The sequence below is a fragment of the Lactuca sativa genome, chromosome 3, assembly GCF_002870075.4.
Source record: "Lactuca sativa cultivar Salinas chromosome 3, Lsat_Salinas_v11, whole genome shotgun sequence".
In the NCBI taxonomy this organism is placed as follows: Eukaryota; Viridiplantae; Streptophyta; class Magnoliopsida; order Asterales; family Asteraceae; genus Lactuca; species Lactuca sativa.
Genome location: NC_056625.2, coordinates 264,388,352 through 264,402,820, shown reverse-complemented (window position 1 = coordinate 264,402,820; position 14,469 = coordinate 264,388,352).

Below are 14,469 nucleotides of genomic sequence, written 5' to 3'. Positions count from 1 at the left end.
CTACGTGGTTACATAGGCAATATGGATGATCTTACAATTATATATGATAGGTCTCCATCTATAGCGACATCTGTAGCCAACATTTTTCCTCACGCTCATCACAGAATATGTGGTGCCTATTTGTATTTCAACATAGTAGCTAGATACAGGAAGAGTAAAGACAATTAAATGAATTTTTTACGAGGCTTGTAAAGCCTATACAATTGATGGTTTATGAAAAGACAAAAGAACTAGTATGGAATACTTACGAAGTATAAATCAGTGCGGAGTCTATAAATGCATTATGTAGACATGCGCGTAAGGTAACGATACTGATGTTGATCGACGTTTTTCGTGCAACAATGCAACAAAGGTGGTTTCAAAGACGTAACTTTGCAGGTAGTAAGTTGTAATATTAATGTTTGTGTTAAATGTTATTGATCTCAACTGTGTAATTTTCTATATTTTTTTAGCGGAAGCAACAACAACACTCACCCCTTGGGCCGATGATATTGTTAAACAAAATAAAAATAATTTTACTAATTGTGATGTTCACATGATCTCAAGTAATAAATGTGAGGTCAAAAAGGGGAGAAAAACGTCATTGTTGATTTCCAACAAATGACATGTACATGTAAGCACTGACAACTTGACGACATACCTTGTGGTAATGTGATAAGAGCGCTCACATTAAAGAATTACCAAGACGGATCGATGTATGCATTAAAAGCTTACCATACCGAAATATTGAGAAGAACATATGAGGAATTAGTAAACCCTTTAACAAAGCCATCCAAATGGGAGATCCCCGGTGATTTGATAATTGTTAGGCTACCTATAATGGATAAACGCTAGTCAGGCAGACCAAGAAACACATAACACATTCCATCCCAATGTGAGGGTCCAATTAGAAAAGAGTGTTCTACATGTGGTCAAGCAGAACACACGGGAAACGATTGTTCTGGAAGGGCGTCCGACAGTGGAGCACGTCGCACAAGAATTCCTACTATGGAGGCAACATTTAATATTGGTGGTGTCATGAACTGTATCTAGAATTTTTCGGAGTACTCGAGAAGCTGGTGGAGTATGCTAGTTTGAGCCGGAATATCCTAGAGCGTCCTTAAATTCTCTAAGACATCGAAGATTTATCTTGATCTTTATATAACTATGTAAACATGTAACTATCTAGATAGAGTATTCTAGAATAGTCTTGTATAAAGAAATAGGTAGTAACATCTAGAATATTCCGATGATGAGGTTTAATGACCCTATAAATAGGGGTGTAGCCATTTGTTCCAAGATCATCGAAAGTTGCCTTGTATTCTCTTGAACTCGTATAATAAAAACTCTATTTCATTTGTAGTAATTCTCAAGCCTTGTCTCTTCCTTTCCAAGTTGTTAGTACATCGCAGAGGAAGCATAGTAAGTCTGACTTAGTAGAAGAAAAACTAAGTGGCACACGGTGATCGAGTAGTCCCGTGACACGTGGTATCAGTGCCTAGAGTTCGTGCAAGAAAGAGATTGTAGCTATGGAAGGAGGAAGTAGCGAAGTAGCTAACGTACCCCCTGTCGTCGAAGAGAAAGGAAGAAAGTCCAAGAAGAAGGACCAATCGATAGATGCCTTAGCAAGCTTAGAAAACAAGCTTACAAGGGTAGAGATTAATGTCGTGAGATCATTGAATGGAAGGATACCTTCGAGCAGTTCGTGCGTGACATTAACGACACAAGTGATGTAATGAAAGAGTCTATCAGTGTCATCAAAGAAGAAGTCCTCGTATTGATCAACACCGTACAAAACGAGTTTCATGAAAAGATAGGTGCCTTAGAAGCTGAAGTAAATCTGTGTAAAGCCGCAATTGCTGGTGGAGCTGTCACAAAGATGACGCCACACACCGATGCACCTAAACCCTTGAAGTACGGAGGTAAGCGTTACCCTAAACTTCTTGAAGAATTTTTCTAGTCCATAGAATGTTATTTCAATGCAATCGGGGTAAAGGACGATAAGTCCAAGATAGACACGACCGTCCTATACCTATATGAGAACGTCACCCTCTGGTGAAGGCGGAAGCATATCAACATAGAAAAAGGGCTATACACCATAGAGACTTGGGATGAATTCAAAAGGCAAGTCAAGAAGCAATTTTGTCCCCATATCGCCGAGGATGTAGCGATGAAGAATCTCTGTGGATTGAAACACGTTGGGTCGATTAAAGATTATGTGGTAGAATTTACTGCTTTAATGTTCGAGTTTCCTGATCTACAAGAAAAAGACAAGCTATTTTATTTCCAAGATGGACTACAATATTAGGCTTATAAAGAGCTCAAGCGAAGGAATGTCCAAGAAGTTGATGAAGCTACCGCCGTAGCGGAAGTCCTTATGGACTTTCGAAGAGATGCTCCAGCCAGAAGAACAAGTGGGGGAGATAAACCCACACCATGAACACCACAAAGGGATGATAGGTATGTTGCCAAATCCTCAAGTTTCAAAGGAAAGGGGGTTGAAACAGGACTCCGAAAGGAGGTGAAGTATTATTTATGTGACAGACCCCATCTAATCAGGGACTGGCCAAAGAAGAAAAGCTTCAACGCCATGGTATTTGAAGATGAAAGTGAAGAAGCCTAGTTAAGCTCAATGCGGATCCTTAACTCTGTGGCTAAAGAAGAAACCGGGACGGAAAAGGAAAACAGAAAAAAGGGACGTGGTCTAATGTTCATCAATTCCAAGCTGACCGAAGAACATGTTAAAACCCTGATTGACACATGTGTGTCTCATAACTTCCTATCCGAAAACGAGGCCAAGAAGATCAATATTCAATATACGAAAGAGATAGGTTGGTTGAAAGCTGTAAACTCTCCGTCCGAACCTATCCTTGGAGTTGCTCATGGAATTCCGATCGACATTGGAGGATGGAAAGGCACAATCGATTTAACAATAGTGCCCATGGATGATTATCGACTAGTGCTAGGAATGGAATTCCTAGACGAGGTACGCCCTTTCTCGTTTGAAGAACTAACCATGTGTATAACTAAGGGTTCCAAAATACGTATTATACCCGTAGAAAGGAACAAGATAGAGTCTCGAACCCTATCAGCCATGCTACTTAATAAGGGACTCCAAAAAGGTGAAATGACATTCTTGGCGACACTCAAAGAGAACGACCACACGTCCCAAACAGAAGTACCCACAGAGATAAAGAATGTGCTTGAAGAATTCAAAGATGTGATGCCGCCAGAGTTGTCAAAGAAGCTACATCCTAGGCGAGAGGTAGATCATGAGATAGAATTGGAACCAAGAGCAAGACCACCAGCCATGGGGCATTATCGAATGGCTCCCCCTGAGTTGGAAGAAATTAGGGAACAATTGAAAGAAATAGTAGACGCCAGATTCATAAGGGCCTTCAAAGGCCCCGTTCGTAGCACCGGTGTTGTTCCGAAAGAAGCATGACGGTAGCTTGAGAATGTGCATCGACTACCGAGCATTAAACAAAGTAATAGTGAAAAACAAATACCCCATTCCTATAGTAGCAGATCTTTTCGACTGACTAGTAAAAGTACGATGGTTCTCGAAGCTAGACTTGAGATCCGGATATTGGCAAGTACGTATTACAGCCAACGATGAACCAAATACGACATGCATAACCAGGTACGGATCGTTCGAGCTCTTAGTCATGCCCTTTGGATTAACCACGCACCTGCCATATTTTGCACCTTAATGAATAAGATCTTCCATCCCTTCTTGGATAAATTCATTGTGGTGTATTTGGACGACATTGTGGTGTACTCTAAGTCTTTGGAAGAGCACATTGATCATTTACGCTCAGTCTTCCAAGCACTCAAGGAAAACCAACTATATGTTAAAATGGAGAAGTGCTCCTTTGCCCAACCTAAAATATCATTTCTAGGGCTTAGAATTTTTGACGGAGAGATCCATGTGGATGAAAGCAAAGTATGAGCCATTGTTGAGTGGGAGCCTCCTAATAATGTATCCGAGTTATGATCATTCTTGGGCCTAATAAACTACTATTGTTGATTTGTCTCAAGGTACTCGGCTAGAGCTACACCACTAACCGACCTTCTAAAAAAGAAAGTGATATGGGAATGGACCGAGAAATGTCAAAGTGCATTTGATGACTTAAAGAATGCAGTTACGAAAGAACCTATCTTGAAGCTTCCATATTACTCCAAACCCTTCTTAGTACAAATGGACGCATCAGACTTCACGATAAGAGAATTCTTGATTCAAGAAGAATATTCGGTGTCCTACAAAAGTCGAAAATTAATTGAGACAGAACAAAGGTATCCTGTACATGATAAGGAAGTGACAGAAATCATCCATTGTCTTCAGGTATGGAGGCATTATTTGCTTGGAAGTCGGTTCATAATTCAAACTGATAATGTGGTTGCCAGTTACTTTCAAAATCAGATGAAACCCAATCCCAAACAAGCACGTTGGCAATATTTTCTAGCCGATTTCGATTATATCATGGAGTACAAACCCAGAAAAGCCAATGTTGTTGCCAACACTTTAAGTCGCAAGGCAGAACTAGCAGCTCTTACCTTGGTGACATGTAACCTTTACGATCGAATGAAATAAGGGTTGAGCCACGACCCACTAGCCAAGAACTTGATGGAGATGGAAAGAGAGGGAAAGATAAGAAAATTTTGGGTTGAAGAAGGACTCCTACTCACAGTTGGAAACCACATGTATGTTTCGAAATGGGACAATTTAAGGCGTGAAGTCCTGAAGGAATGTCACGACTCTAAGTGGGCTGGACATCCGGGCACCCATCGTACAAGGGTACTTATAGAACAATAATATTACTGGCCAAGTATGTGAAGCGATGTGGATGCATATGTGAAGACTTGTCTTATATGCCAACAAGACAAGGTAGAACAAGCAAATCCGACAAGTCTATTAGAACCGCTACCAATTGTCGAACGACCATGGGAGAGCATATCGATGGACTTCATCTCAGAACTACCTATGTCTGAAGGATACGGATCCATAATGGTAGTTGTAGATTGGTTTTCGAAATATGGAATATTTATTCCAGCCCCACGAGATTGCACGACCGCAGAAGTCGGACGACTATTCTTTAAGAATGTCGTGAAGTATTGGGGACTCCCACGGAACATTATCAGTGACAGAGATCCTCGATTTAAGGGAAAGTTTTGGAGAGAGTTATTTAAACTCATGGGGTTTACCTTAGGCACTTTGTCGAGATTTACCCTCAGACCGATGGCCAAACTAAGAGGGTGAATCACTTTCTCGAGATTTACCAAATGCACTTTGTGAGTGTGAACCAGCTAGATTGGGCCAAGTTGATAGATGTGGCCTAACTTTCTTATAACTTACATCTAAGCGAGACTACAGGAAGGAGTCCCTTTGAAATCGCTACGGGGTCAACAACTGTTGACACCAAACGAACTAACTAAAAGCAATAAAGGATCAAGCCCTCCCGCATACAAGTTCGCAAAAGGGTTGAATGAAGAAATCAACACAGAAAAGTCTTACTTGAATAAGGTAGCCAAACGAATGAAGAAATGCTCGGGTGAGAAAAGGCAGCCAAGAGAGTTCATTGCGGGGGACAAAGTAATGGTAAAGCTTCCCCAAAAAATGTTCAAGTCTAATCGAAAAGTACATAAAGGCTTGACTCGAAGATACGAGGGGCCTTACAAGATTGTTGAAAAGGTAGGGACATGGTCTTACAAACTTCAGCTACCATCCAATTTGAAGATCCACCGCATATTCCAAGTAAGTCTCCTCAAACAATACAATTGAGACAAGGAGGACCCATCTAGAAGTGAATCGCACCGTGCCCCAGTCGCCGATGTTGTTTCATATGATAAGGAGGTAGAAGAAATCTTAGCCGACAGAGTGGGTCGAAAAAGAGGAACACCCAACTGGATAGAGTATGACGTACGATGGAAAGGATTGTTGGATTAGTGTCTAAGTCCATAACTACTTTGGTATGTACTTGACCTGATGATGCATGGTCCTTTTGGGTTACCTTCACCAAAGCAACTTGATAGGATGAATTATAGAGAGAGAGAGGATTAATTATGATTTATTAATATATTATGAGAATAATATATTAAAGGAGAAATCATATTGTTTAATTAATATTAGTCAATAATTAATAAGAATTAATTTTGTGGCTAAAAGAGATTAATTAAATAAAGGGGACTAGTACTGTCAATTGTATGATAGTTGAATATTGGGCTAATGGACTCCATATTAGAGGGGTGGGCGAATTCTATGGGGAAACCCATTAGATATCTTCCTAGGCCTCTAACATGGGTTGCTTAGGGCCTAAGCAGTCAAATTAGGGTTTCCTTGTTAGATAACCCTAATAGTCTCACTATTTAAGGATCCCTAGAGCACCAAAAACGTGGCTAAGAGTTTCCTTAGGGTTTGCACACGTTTTTGGGTGCCTATTCTCTTATCATTCTTCATCCTCTTGTTCTTGGTGTTTGTGAACCATTAGAGGAGTGACACTTGTGACTCTAAGCTTTCTAAAGCCATTACAAGGAGGATTTGAGATTGTTATTGCTATATAACAATCAAGGTATGATCTAAACCCTAATTCATATATTAATATTGATTATCATATGCTAGATCTAGGGTTTATAGCTTTGGATATTCAATTGCATGATCATTAGACAAGCTAGATCCAAAAGCAATTAGGATTTGCATGTACACCATAGGAATGATGTTTTGCTCAAAACCCATCAGTGGTATCAGAGCCATGGCTGTTTGTTTGATGTATTTGATGCTATTATGAATTATACTTGCTTAAAATTCGAAATTTAGGGTTTCTGGGGGCTGAACTCGCCGAGTTCGTGCCTGACTCGACGAGTCAGCTGGTCAGAAAGAGGGAAAATCGGGATTTTGTTCTATTTTGGCTTAGGATTATTACCAAAAACGTTTTGATGAATAAAATCCGATTTTTATTGATTTTGGGTGAATATCCTTACCAAAATAGAAGATAATTATCAATTAATCAAATATTTGTTTCCTTATATGATTAGATTTAATTATTCGAATTATTTGGTGAATTATCCTGCAAGAATTTGGACTAGGTCAAATTAGATAACCACCAATTAATTGTTAATTGCCTTATTTGAATTTTGTGATCTAGAATATTCTTGACAAAGTTTGGAAAAGTTTCAAATTAATCCCTTTAGGTTTTATAGTTTAAATTTGAACTTAAAAGTTTTGTTTTTGAAATTTAAATAAGTTAAACCATAATGTTTTGAAATGTTTCAAAACTTGCCCTCAAGTTTTGGAATTTAAAACTTGATTAAAAGTTTAATTTAGAAATGTTATATTCTAAAACCCTAGTATTGTTTTGAAAAGTTCAAATCACACCCTTATGATTTTATTAATTAATTGAAGTGTATAATTAAAAGAGATTTAATATACCCATAAAGTTATGGTTTACATTTAATTAAATTAAAAGTATAATTTATTAAATTAGACCACCTAGTATTTTAAAAGTGTAAAATACACCCTATACTATATATAACATTGAAAGTCTAGTATTATATATGTATGAGTAAACAATCAGTCTTACCGTTAGTAGGCCTCATTCACGAAGCTGGTCTATAAGGGGTGTTTAAGGTATTGTCTATAAAATGGCAATTGAATGGGTATCCACTCTTACCCACTGCACTCTTGACTAGTGGAGGGTCGTTAGCCGAACGGGTAGGATAGGACAGAAACCTTCCATTATAAGTATAATGAAGTACAAAAGTAACTAAATGCTTTCATAAAATCCCAATCTTAGTTACTTTAGGCAAAAGTGAATTGATGCAATTCCATGAAATTACACTTTGTGCCCTTGCGAAGACGTTAGTGGAGCGTGTGTGGTTAACCGACACACTAAATGGTTCTAAGCAAAGGTAGCAAAGGGTGACTCATTGTTTGTCATAGTTCGGTGGAGCGTGTGTGGTTAACTGGCACATCGAATAGGTGACTGTAACATTGGGGGGCACCATGTGAATTTGCATGGTTATTCACACCCTGTTTTGTGATCCTCGGCATCCCAGTCACAAATCGAGGGGCATATCGAGATTTAAACATGCCATTGAAAAGTTTAATGAATCTCAAAAGATCTAGGAATTTTCAATAGATTTAAAACTTAATTTTTTTTTTTCGTTTTTCATGGTGGAAATTGGTAAATCGTCATTTACCTACCTTCAAATATTCTGCAGCTAGATTACGACATCCCTTTTCTAGGTTGTAGAGTATTTTGTTGGATCCTAGCCTCGATGTTTCATTTGGGTGTCACATCGAGGATTCTAATCAACTTGACTTGAATTTTCTCCCGTTTTGTAGATGTCAAAGTACGACAACTATGGTCTTCCCAAATCCCGTGGAACAAACTTTCCACGTGAAGATGATATTCCACGATTCGATCGAGGAACAAGAGATCATGCTTCACTTCCTCCACCTCCTCCAATTATTCTCCCTAACCCACAAGTTCGAAGGGTTGAAAAGTTCAAGCTCACTCAAGCCCTTCTGGCAAGTAAACATGAGAAACCTGTGTGTGTACACGTCTTAGAGATGAAGTCACACATTGATAGGTTAAGGATGTTGGGTGTCGAGATTTCAGGTAAGTTGGCTATTGAGTGGTTTTTTCAGTCGCTTCCTGAATCATATAGTGAGTTCGTTAGAGAGTACTATACGATGGATCATGACGTGAACGTCATTGATTTGACATGTTTGCTTATAGATGCTGAATCAGCAATGATTTGGCGAGCTGGTTGAGCAACTTTGTCTGGTAAATCAAACTCCCAAACTTCAATGGATATTGAAATGGTGACATTGGAGATCCAGAAAAGGTAGATTTTGAGATAGTTCCTTGTGCCATTCCAAAAGAGTCCATTTGCTTTTATTGCCAAGAGAATGGGCATTGGAGACGAAACTGCCCTATTTACCTAAGAGATCTAAGAGATGGGAGAGTCAAAACGTATGGCTCTACTTTAGGTAAAATCCATTAACTAACTCGTTTAAGTTCCTATTCTAGATTCTTGATACATGATGTGATAAGATTACATTTTGTTGTTTTATAGGATCGAAGAAAAGAAAGGAAGCTTAAGGGAAGAAGTGAGCTGAACCTAATCGTGAAGAAATGGATTTCGACCGCATTGCTTGAAGATTAGATTCTTAAGCTACTACTTGGAGTTAGAATAGATTGCTTAAGAATATGTAACAACATAGTTTTTCAATTGCATTGTAAGGACAAATTTTTCCGCAATAAAATAAATTTTGATTTTATATTATTTATTTATCCTTGCAATGGCGTGCATGAAAAATTGATGTTTGTAAGTTTCTATTATTAGCAATAATGGATTTGATTCTTAATTATGTTATTTGTGGAAAGGTCAAGAATTTACCAAATAGGGAAAGTTTCTCATCGCCCAAGTTTCAATTAGACAGAAACTTGGAATCATACAACTTGGTTGCATAATGAATGAGAAATTCCATATTTGGAAATTAGACTAATTCGTTGACAAAGTGTCAAGTCAAGGACTAGGAGATCAAGTACACAAGGTTGTGTGTTGATCAAGTCCACCACAAGAGTGACAAAGATATTCGTCATGATTTACTAAAGGTTTAGTAAATATGATTATACTTATAAGATTAAGTGTAATTCCGAGTTGGTTGAAAGAGTTTAAATCAATAGCAGAACGAATAAGAAGAATCAAGTAGGCAGAAAGATAAAAGTTTCTCTATTTTAAGAAGAAAGGAGAGTACTTTTTATTATGTTTTATGATAAGTCTTAATGATTAAGAACCATATCTCAATTGATCCTCTAAGTGAGTCTTAGTGCAATTGTATGTCTGAGAAGAGGAATCAAAAATTGAAGAAATGGTTAAATCAAGAAGTCATTCATACTTCGTTCCAAAAACAAGTCTCAAACTTAAGATTGTTGATGAGATTTATAACCTTTAATCTATGAAGATCGATTAGATCTCAAACAGGTAAGTAAATATAAAACTATAAGAACACGAAAATAAGAAGGAGACAAGAGTGAATCAAACGTGTCGAATGATTAAACAAAATCCTCAGAAGAGCTCGATTAAGAACATCAACTGTAGAGGATTGGTAGGTTATAAGAACGATCAAAGAAATCTGTAATTCTATCGTTACGCTCTAGAATAATCGTTAACCTAATATGCATGCAAGCATATACTTATATATTAAACATAACGGGCTCTCGGTTGGATAGGCCCAAACCGGAATACAAATAAAATAAATAAACATTCGAGCCCAAAGACGCAACACTTGAGCAAATCTTCAACCCAACAATCTCCCCCTTTGCGTCAATTGGAGCGAGACCTTCATTTGTTACTTGGGCCAGCAGCGGAGCCAGGTACCTTCTTCTTCACAGTGTTAAACAGACGAGAGATCAGTGCCAGAATCGTCTGCCTAAACCTGATGTACCACTGGATCATGTCATTGAATTACTTAACATCATCCGCTGTATTCTCTTTACACCTTCGAATGATCGATAGTACATGCTCTAGACAAGCAGTGGTGTAGAGATGTTTGTCAACTAAAGCAAAGAGACATTTCTGTCCTTTTGCTCTAGTGAACATGACCGAATTGCGTCTTGGGTCGATCTTGCCCATCTTCATATGATTGAGATCACTGGCCGATCCCACAGGAGTTATCTTCGGTTTCTTCTTGAAGACAATAGCAACCTCCTGATCCATCAGGGCAACCTCCATGATATAATAGACAATCATCCTCTTGATATGGTCTATAATCGGACCATATTCAACTTCATTTATCAAGAGGATGTTGTGCAGAACAATCCAATCATGAGGATTTAAGTTCGGTAGATCCGCCAGGGAGATATGATGTGCAGTTCTTGCAGATCCCTGAATCACCTTGAACCGAACGTTTATGAATCTACCTTCGGTGTAAGGCTTCAGTACCCGAACGCTTACTATCTTCTGGGCGCTCCAAGTTAGATATTGAGGACGAGCAGCCTTCAGATAGAAGTCGATGAGCTCCCTATCAAGCTCAGCGTTCGGATGAGGGACTTCAAAGATATTTGAGAAGGCATGGAAGATGAATGCCTTTCGAGTCAACGGAATGTCAAACTGCGAATCGACAGAATTATCGCAGTCGAACGAAATCACCGGCTCGAGCCATAGTATGCTGGGAGTGTCTATGGCCTCTTTGATCATTCTCTCCCGAGTCCATGCAGGGAAGAGAGTCTTCCTGCTCTCGAGGAGATCGTGGGCTTCCTTCTGCTTGCGTTCGGCTTCTTCAGCCTCTCGCGCCACACGATTTACGTCTTCATCCACATTGCGACTGTTCTTTTGTTTCAACATGTCCGCAATGGTCTCCTTGTCTTCATCTTCATCTTCTTCCTCAGCTATATTTTTCCCTTTGTCCTTCACACCCGAACCCGATGCTTGACCAGTCGGAGGTGGTTCGGTTGTGTGAGTAGCTTTGGAGGAAGGAGGTGGTTTCGATCCGGTCTTCTTCTCTTCTCCCCCTTGTTTCGGAATGGACACGAAACTAGGTAAGCCTTCTATATTGCTGAGAAGGTCCATGGCCGGAGAGAGCTTTTCAGCAAGGGTTCGCCTTACCGAATGGTTTAGAATCGGATCATGTGCTTCTAGGATGTTGGATAAGGCAGCGTGTACATCCGAAACACATGTCTTGATGACCTCCCTTTCGGATCGAAGAGCTTCCAGCTGTTGTTGAGAGTTGGATAGCTGAGTGCTCTTGACCTTTAGGGCGGTGGTTTTGCTTGCGAGAACGTCCATCAAAGAGTTTTCAGCCGCAAGATCCTATTGTAGCTTAGCAAGACGCTGATCGATGGAGGCACGAAGGGCCGAGTTGTCGTCGCTTATGGTTTGGCGAAGGGCAGCGAACGAAGTCAACTCCGTTGAGACGAACTTTGCCAATTGCTGAACAATCGGTTCCAAAGTTGTCTTGGTAGAATCCGCACTCTCCTGCAATGACTTTAGTAGAGAAGAGGCGTCTGAGAATAGTTTATCGACTTTTGCGGTCGCAGCCTCACAGGCTTTGGTAGAGGCGTCGATGGCGGCAGTTGCGGAGGCTACCGAATCATGCTGAGCCCTGGAGAAGGCATCAACAATCTTCTGAAGAGCAGCTTCAGATAAGGAGGACTGTGGGTTGGAAGAGGAGGCGAGAAGTAAGTCAACCTTCTCGTTGAGCTCCTTAAGATGCTTCTTTGTCACTGGAGCATCATCCTCTTCATCACTCTGAACCTGAAACGGACTGAAATAGACCGAATCAAAGGTCATGTGATCACCGCCAAGAAAAGGGTTTTCTCCATCAGAGGCATTTTCTGGAGATGGAGGGGGTGGTGAAGCTGGGGGTGTTGTGGGTTTTGAGGATTCAGGTTGAGTATGGGGTGGGGTAGTTTCGGGTGGTGGTTGAGTGTGGGTATGTTCAGTTGTATGGGTTTCGGTTTGTGGTGGTTCGGTTACGGGTGGGGTTTCGGTTGCACTGGTATGAACCCCCGTATCAGATACGTTGGTTGTTACCTTTGTTGTGGTTGTTGTTGTATTAGTGAAAATGGGTGGTGGTATAGGGAAAGAGGTTGGGGGAATAGTGGTAGTGGGGTTTATGGTCGGAATGGAAGTAGGGATAGTTTGTGTGGGTGAAGGGATGGGTGAGTTGTGGATGTCCATGTCTGGAGTAGGAGATCGGGGTGGGGTGTTGCCTCTTTGAGGGGTTTCGCCTCCTTGAGAGCCGTCCAAACCCGAACTCTCACCTTCCGATTCACTTGAAGAGGAAGGGATGACAAGCTTGCGCTTCGGTTGAGTCTTCCTCCTCTTCGGCTGTGGGGACTGGGCAGCCTTTGTCTGTTTCCTCTTCTTGGGAGAAGGACCCTTAGTAGCTTTGGTCGCTTGCTTCCCTTTGTCCGCCTTTTTGCCCCTTGGCACCGGTTTGTCAGCATCGTGGATGGACTTGAGCATTTCCAGTGTGAGTTCCCTTGGACCTGACTGTTTGAACTCCTTGATCGTCCTGATGATCCTGCTGTCAGAAGGAACATCGCCGTACATTGTCTCCGGAATATAGCCAATGAAGGAAAATTTGGACGCATCAGATACGATAATCTTGGTGGTATGAAAAGTACCGACCGAAGACATCACCGCACCAGCAGAAGTAGGGATATCCAGTTTATCCATCGCCCACTTGGTGATAAGGATCCAGAATCGTGCAAGCGACACCTCCGAATGCCTTGATGAAGAAGAAAGGCTCTGGATGAGCTGTTGCCAGAGGACCAACCCAAAGTCCAAGTTGATCCCGTTGTAGACGGCATACATGATCGACAAGAAAAGTCGACTGGCACCATCGGATCCTGAACTCCGTTCCGACAAGCCCTTGAAGAGGACTGTGAACATGCCATTCCACTGCGGCGGCAAGCATGACTTCTTGAACTTCGCAATGGAGACGAGCGCCTACGTGTACCCCATGTTATAAAACATATTGTAAAGATGGCCCACCGGAATCGATTCCGGATGGATTCTTGAAGAGTCAGCAGCAAACCCTAGCAGAGTGCCGAATCGCTGCCTTGAAATCGAGGTCTTGTGATCAGCAACCTCAAAGAACACCCGCTCAACTGCTTTGTCGTAATACGCAGTCGCATACACCTGTGAGAGAGCCACCATTGGCACAGACTCAATCCTTGAGAGAGCTGGAGCTATTTGAGAGTACTTCAAGCACTCAATGATCGGCGACATGTAGGAGGCGTACGCCAGAGGGTTGAGATCAATCACCAGACATTGTTGTGGACGAATGGGAAGGATTTGTGAGGTAGCATGGACGGAAGAAGATTCTGCCATTGTTGAAGGTATGAAGAAGATGATGAACAGGAAAGCTTTTTGGGAGTATTTGTTCTCTTGAAATTTCGGAGGCAGTAAAGAGGTAAATGGTGGTGAAGACTGCCTTTTATAGTGGATGATAGGAGAGAGAAAAATCGTTTCAAATCTGCTATGGAAATACGAAAAGGTTTGCTGAGTGACAGATGGATGACAGTTGAGGCGTGCGATGATCACGTAGGAGAGAGAGTGTCAGATTCCTAGGATCACGCCGCCCAACAAGCGCCGTTTCAGGGAGAAAACCGTTTCAATTCCTCACGCGCCTTTAATTGCTAGAGAGATGACGCTTGGATGTCGCACACGCGTCCACTTTGTCAGTAAAGGTATGACCGTTTCAAATTCACATGCGCCCCTTTTGAATTTTTACCACCGGTTGAAATTCAATCCTTTTATTTCCCGCCTGAGTCAGCAACGCTTCGTCTTATCTTATTGAATCGCATCTTTTGAATTAACTGCCCACGTGGAGGATTGTTGACCACGTCTTAATTATTAACCACCAATTCAATAAATCAGCCTGAAATTAATTAGTAACAGAATTTTTGAAAATCAATGATTTTCGTGCAAAGAGTGTAAAATGAAAAGAAATATAACAACTCTTTTTAGGATTAA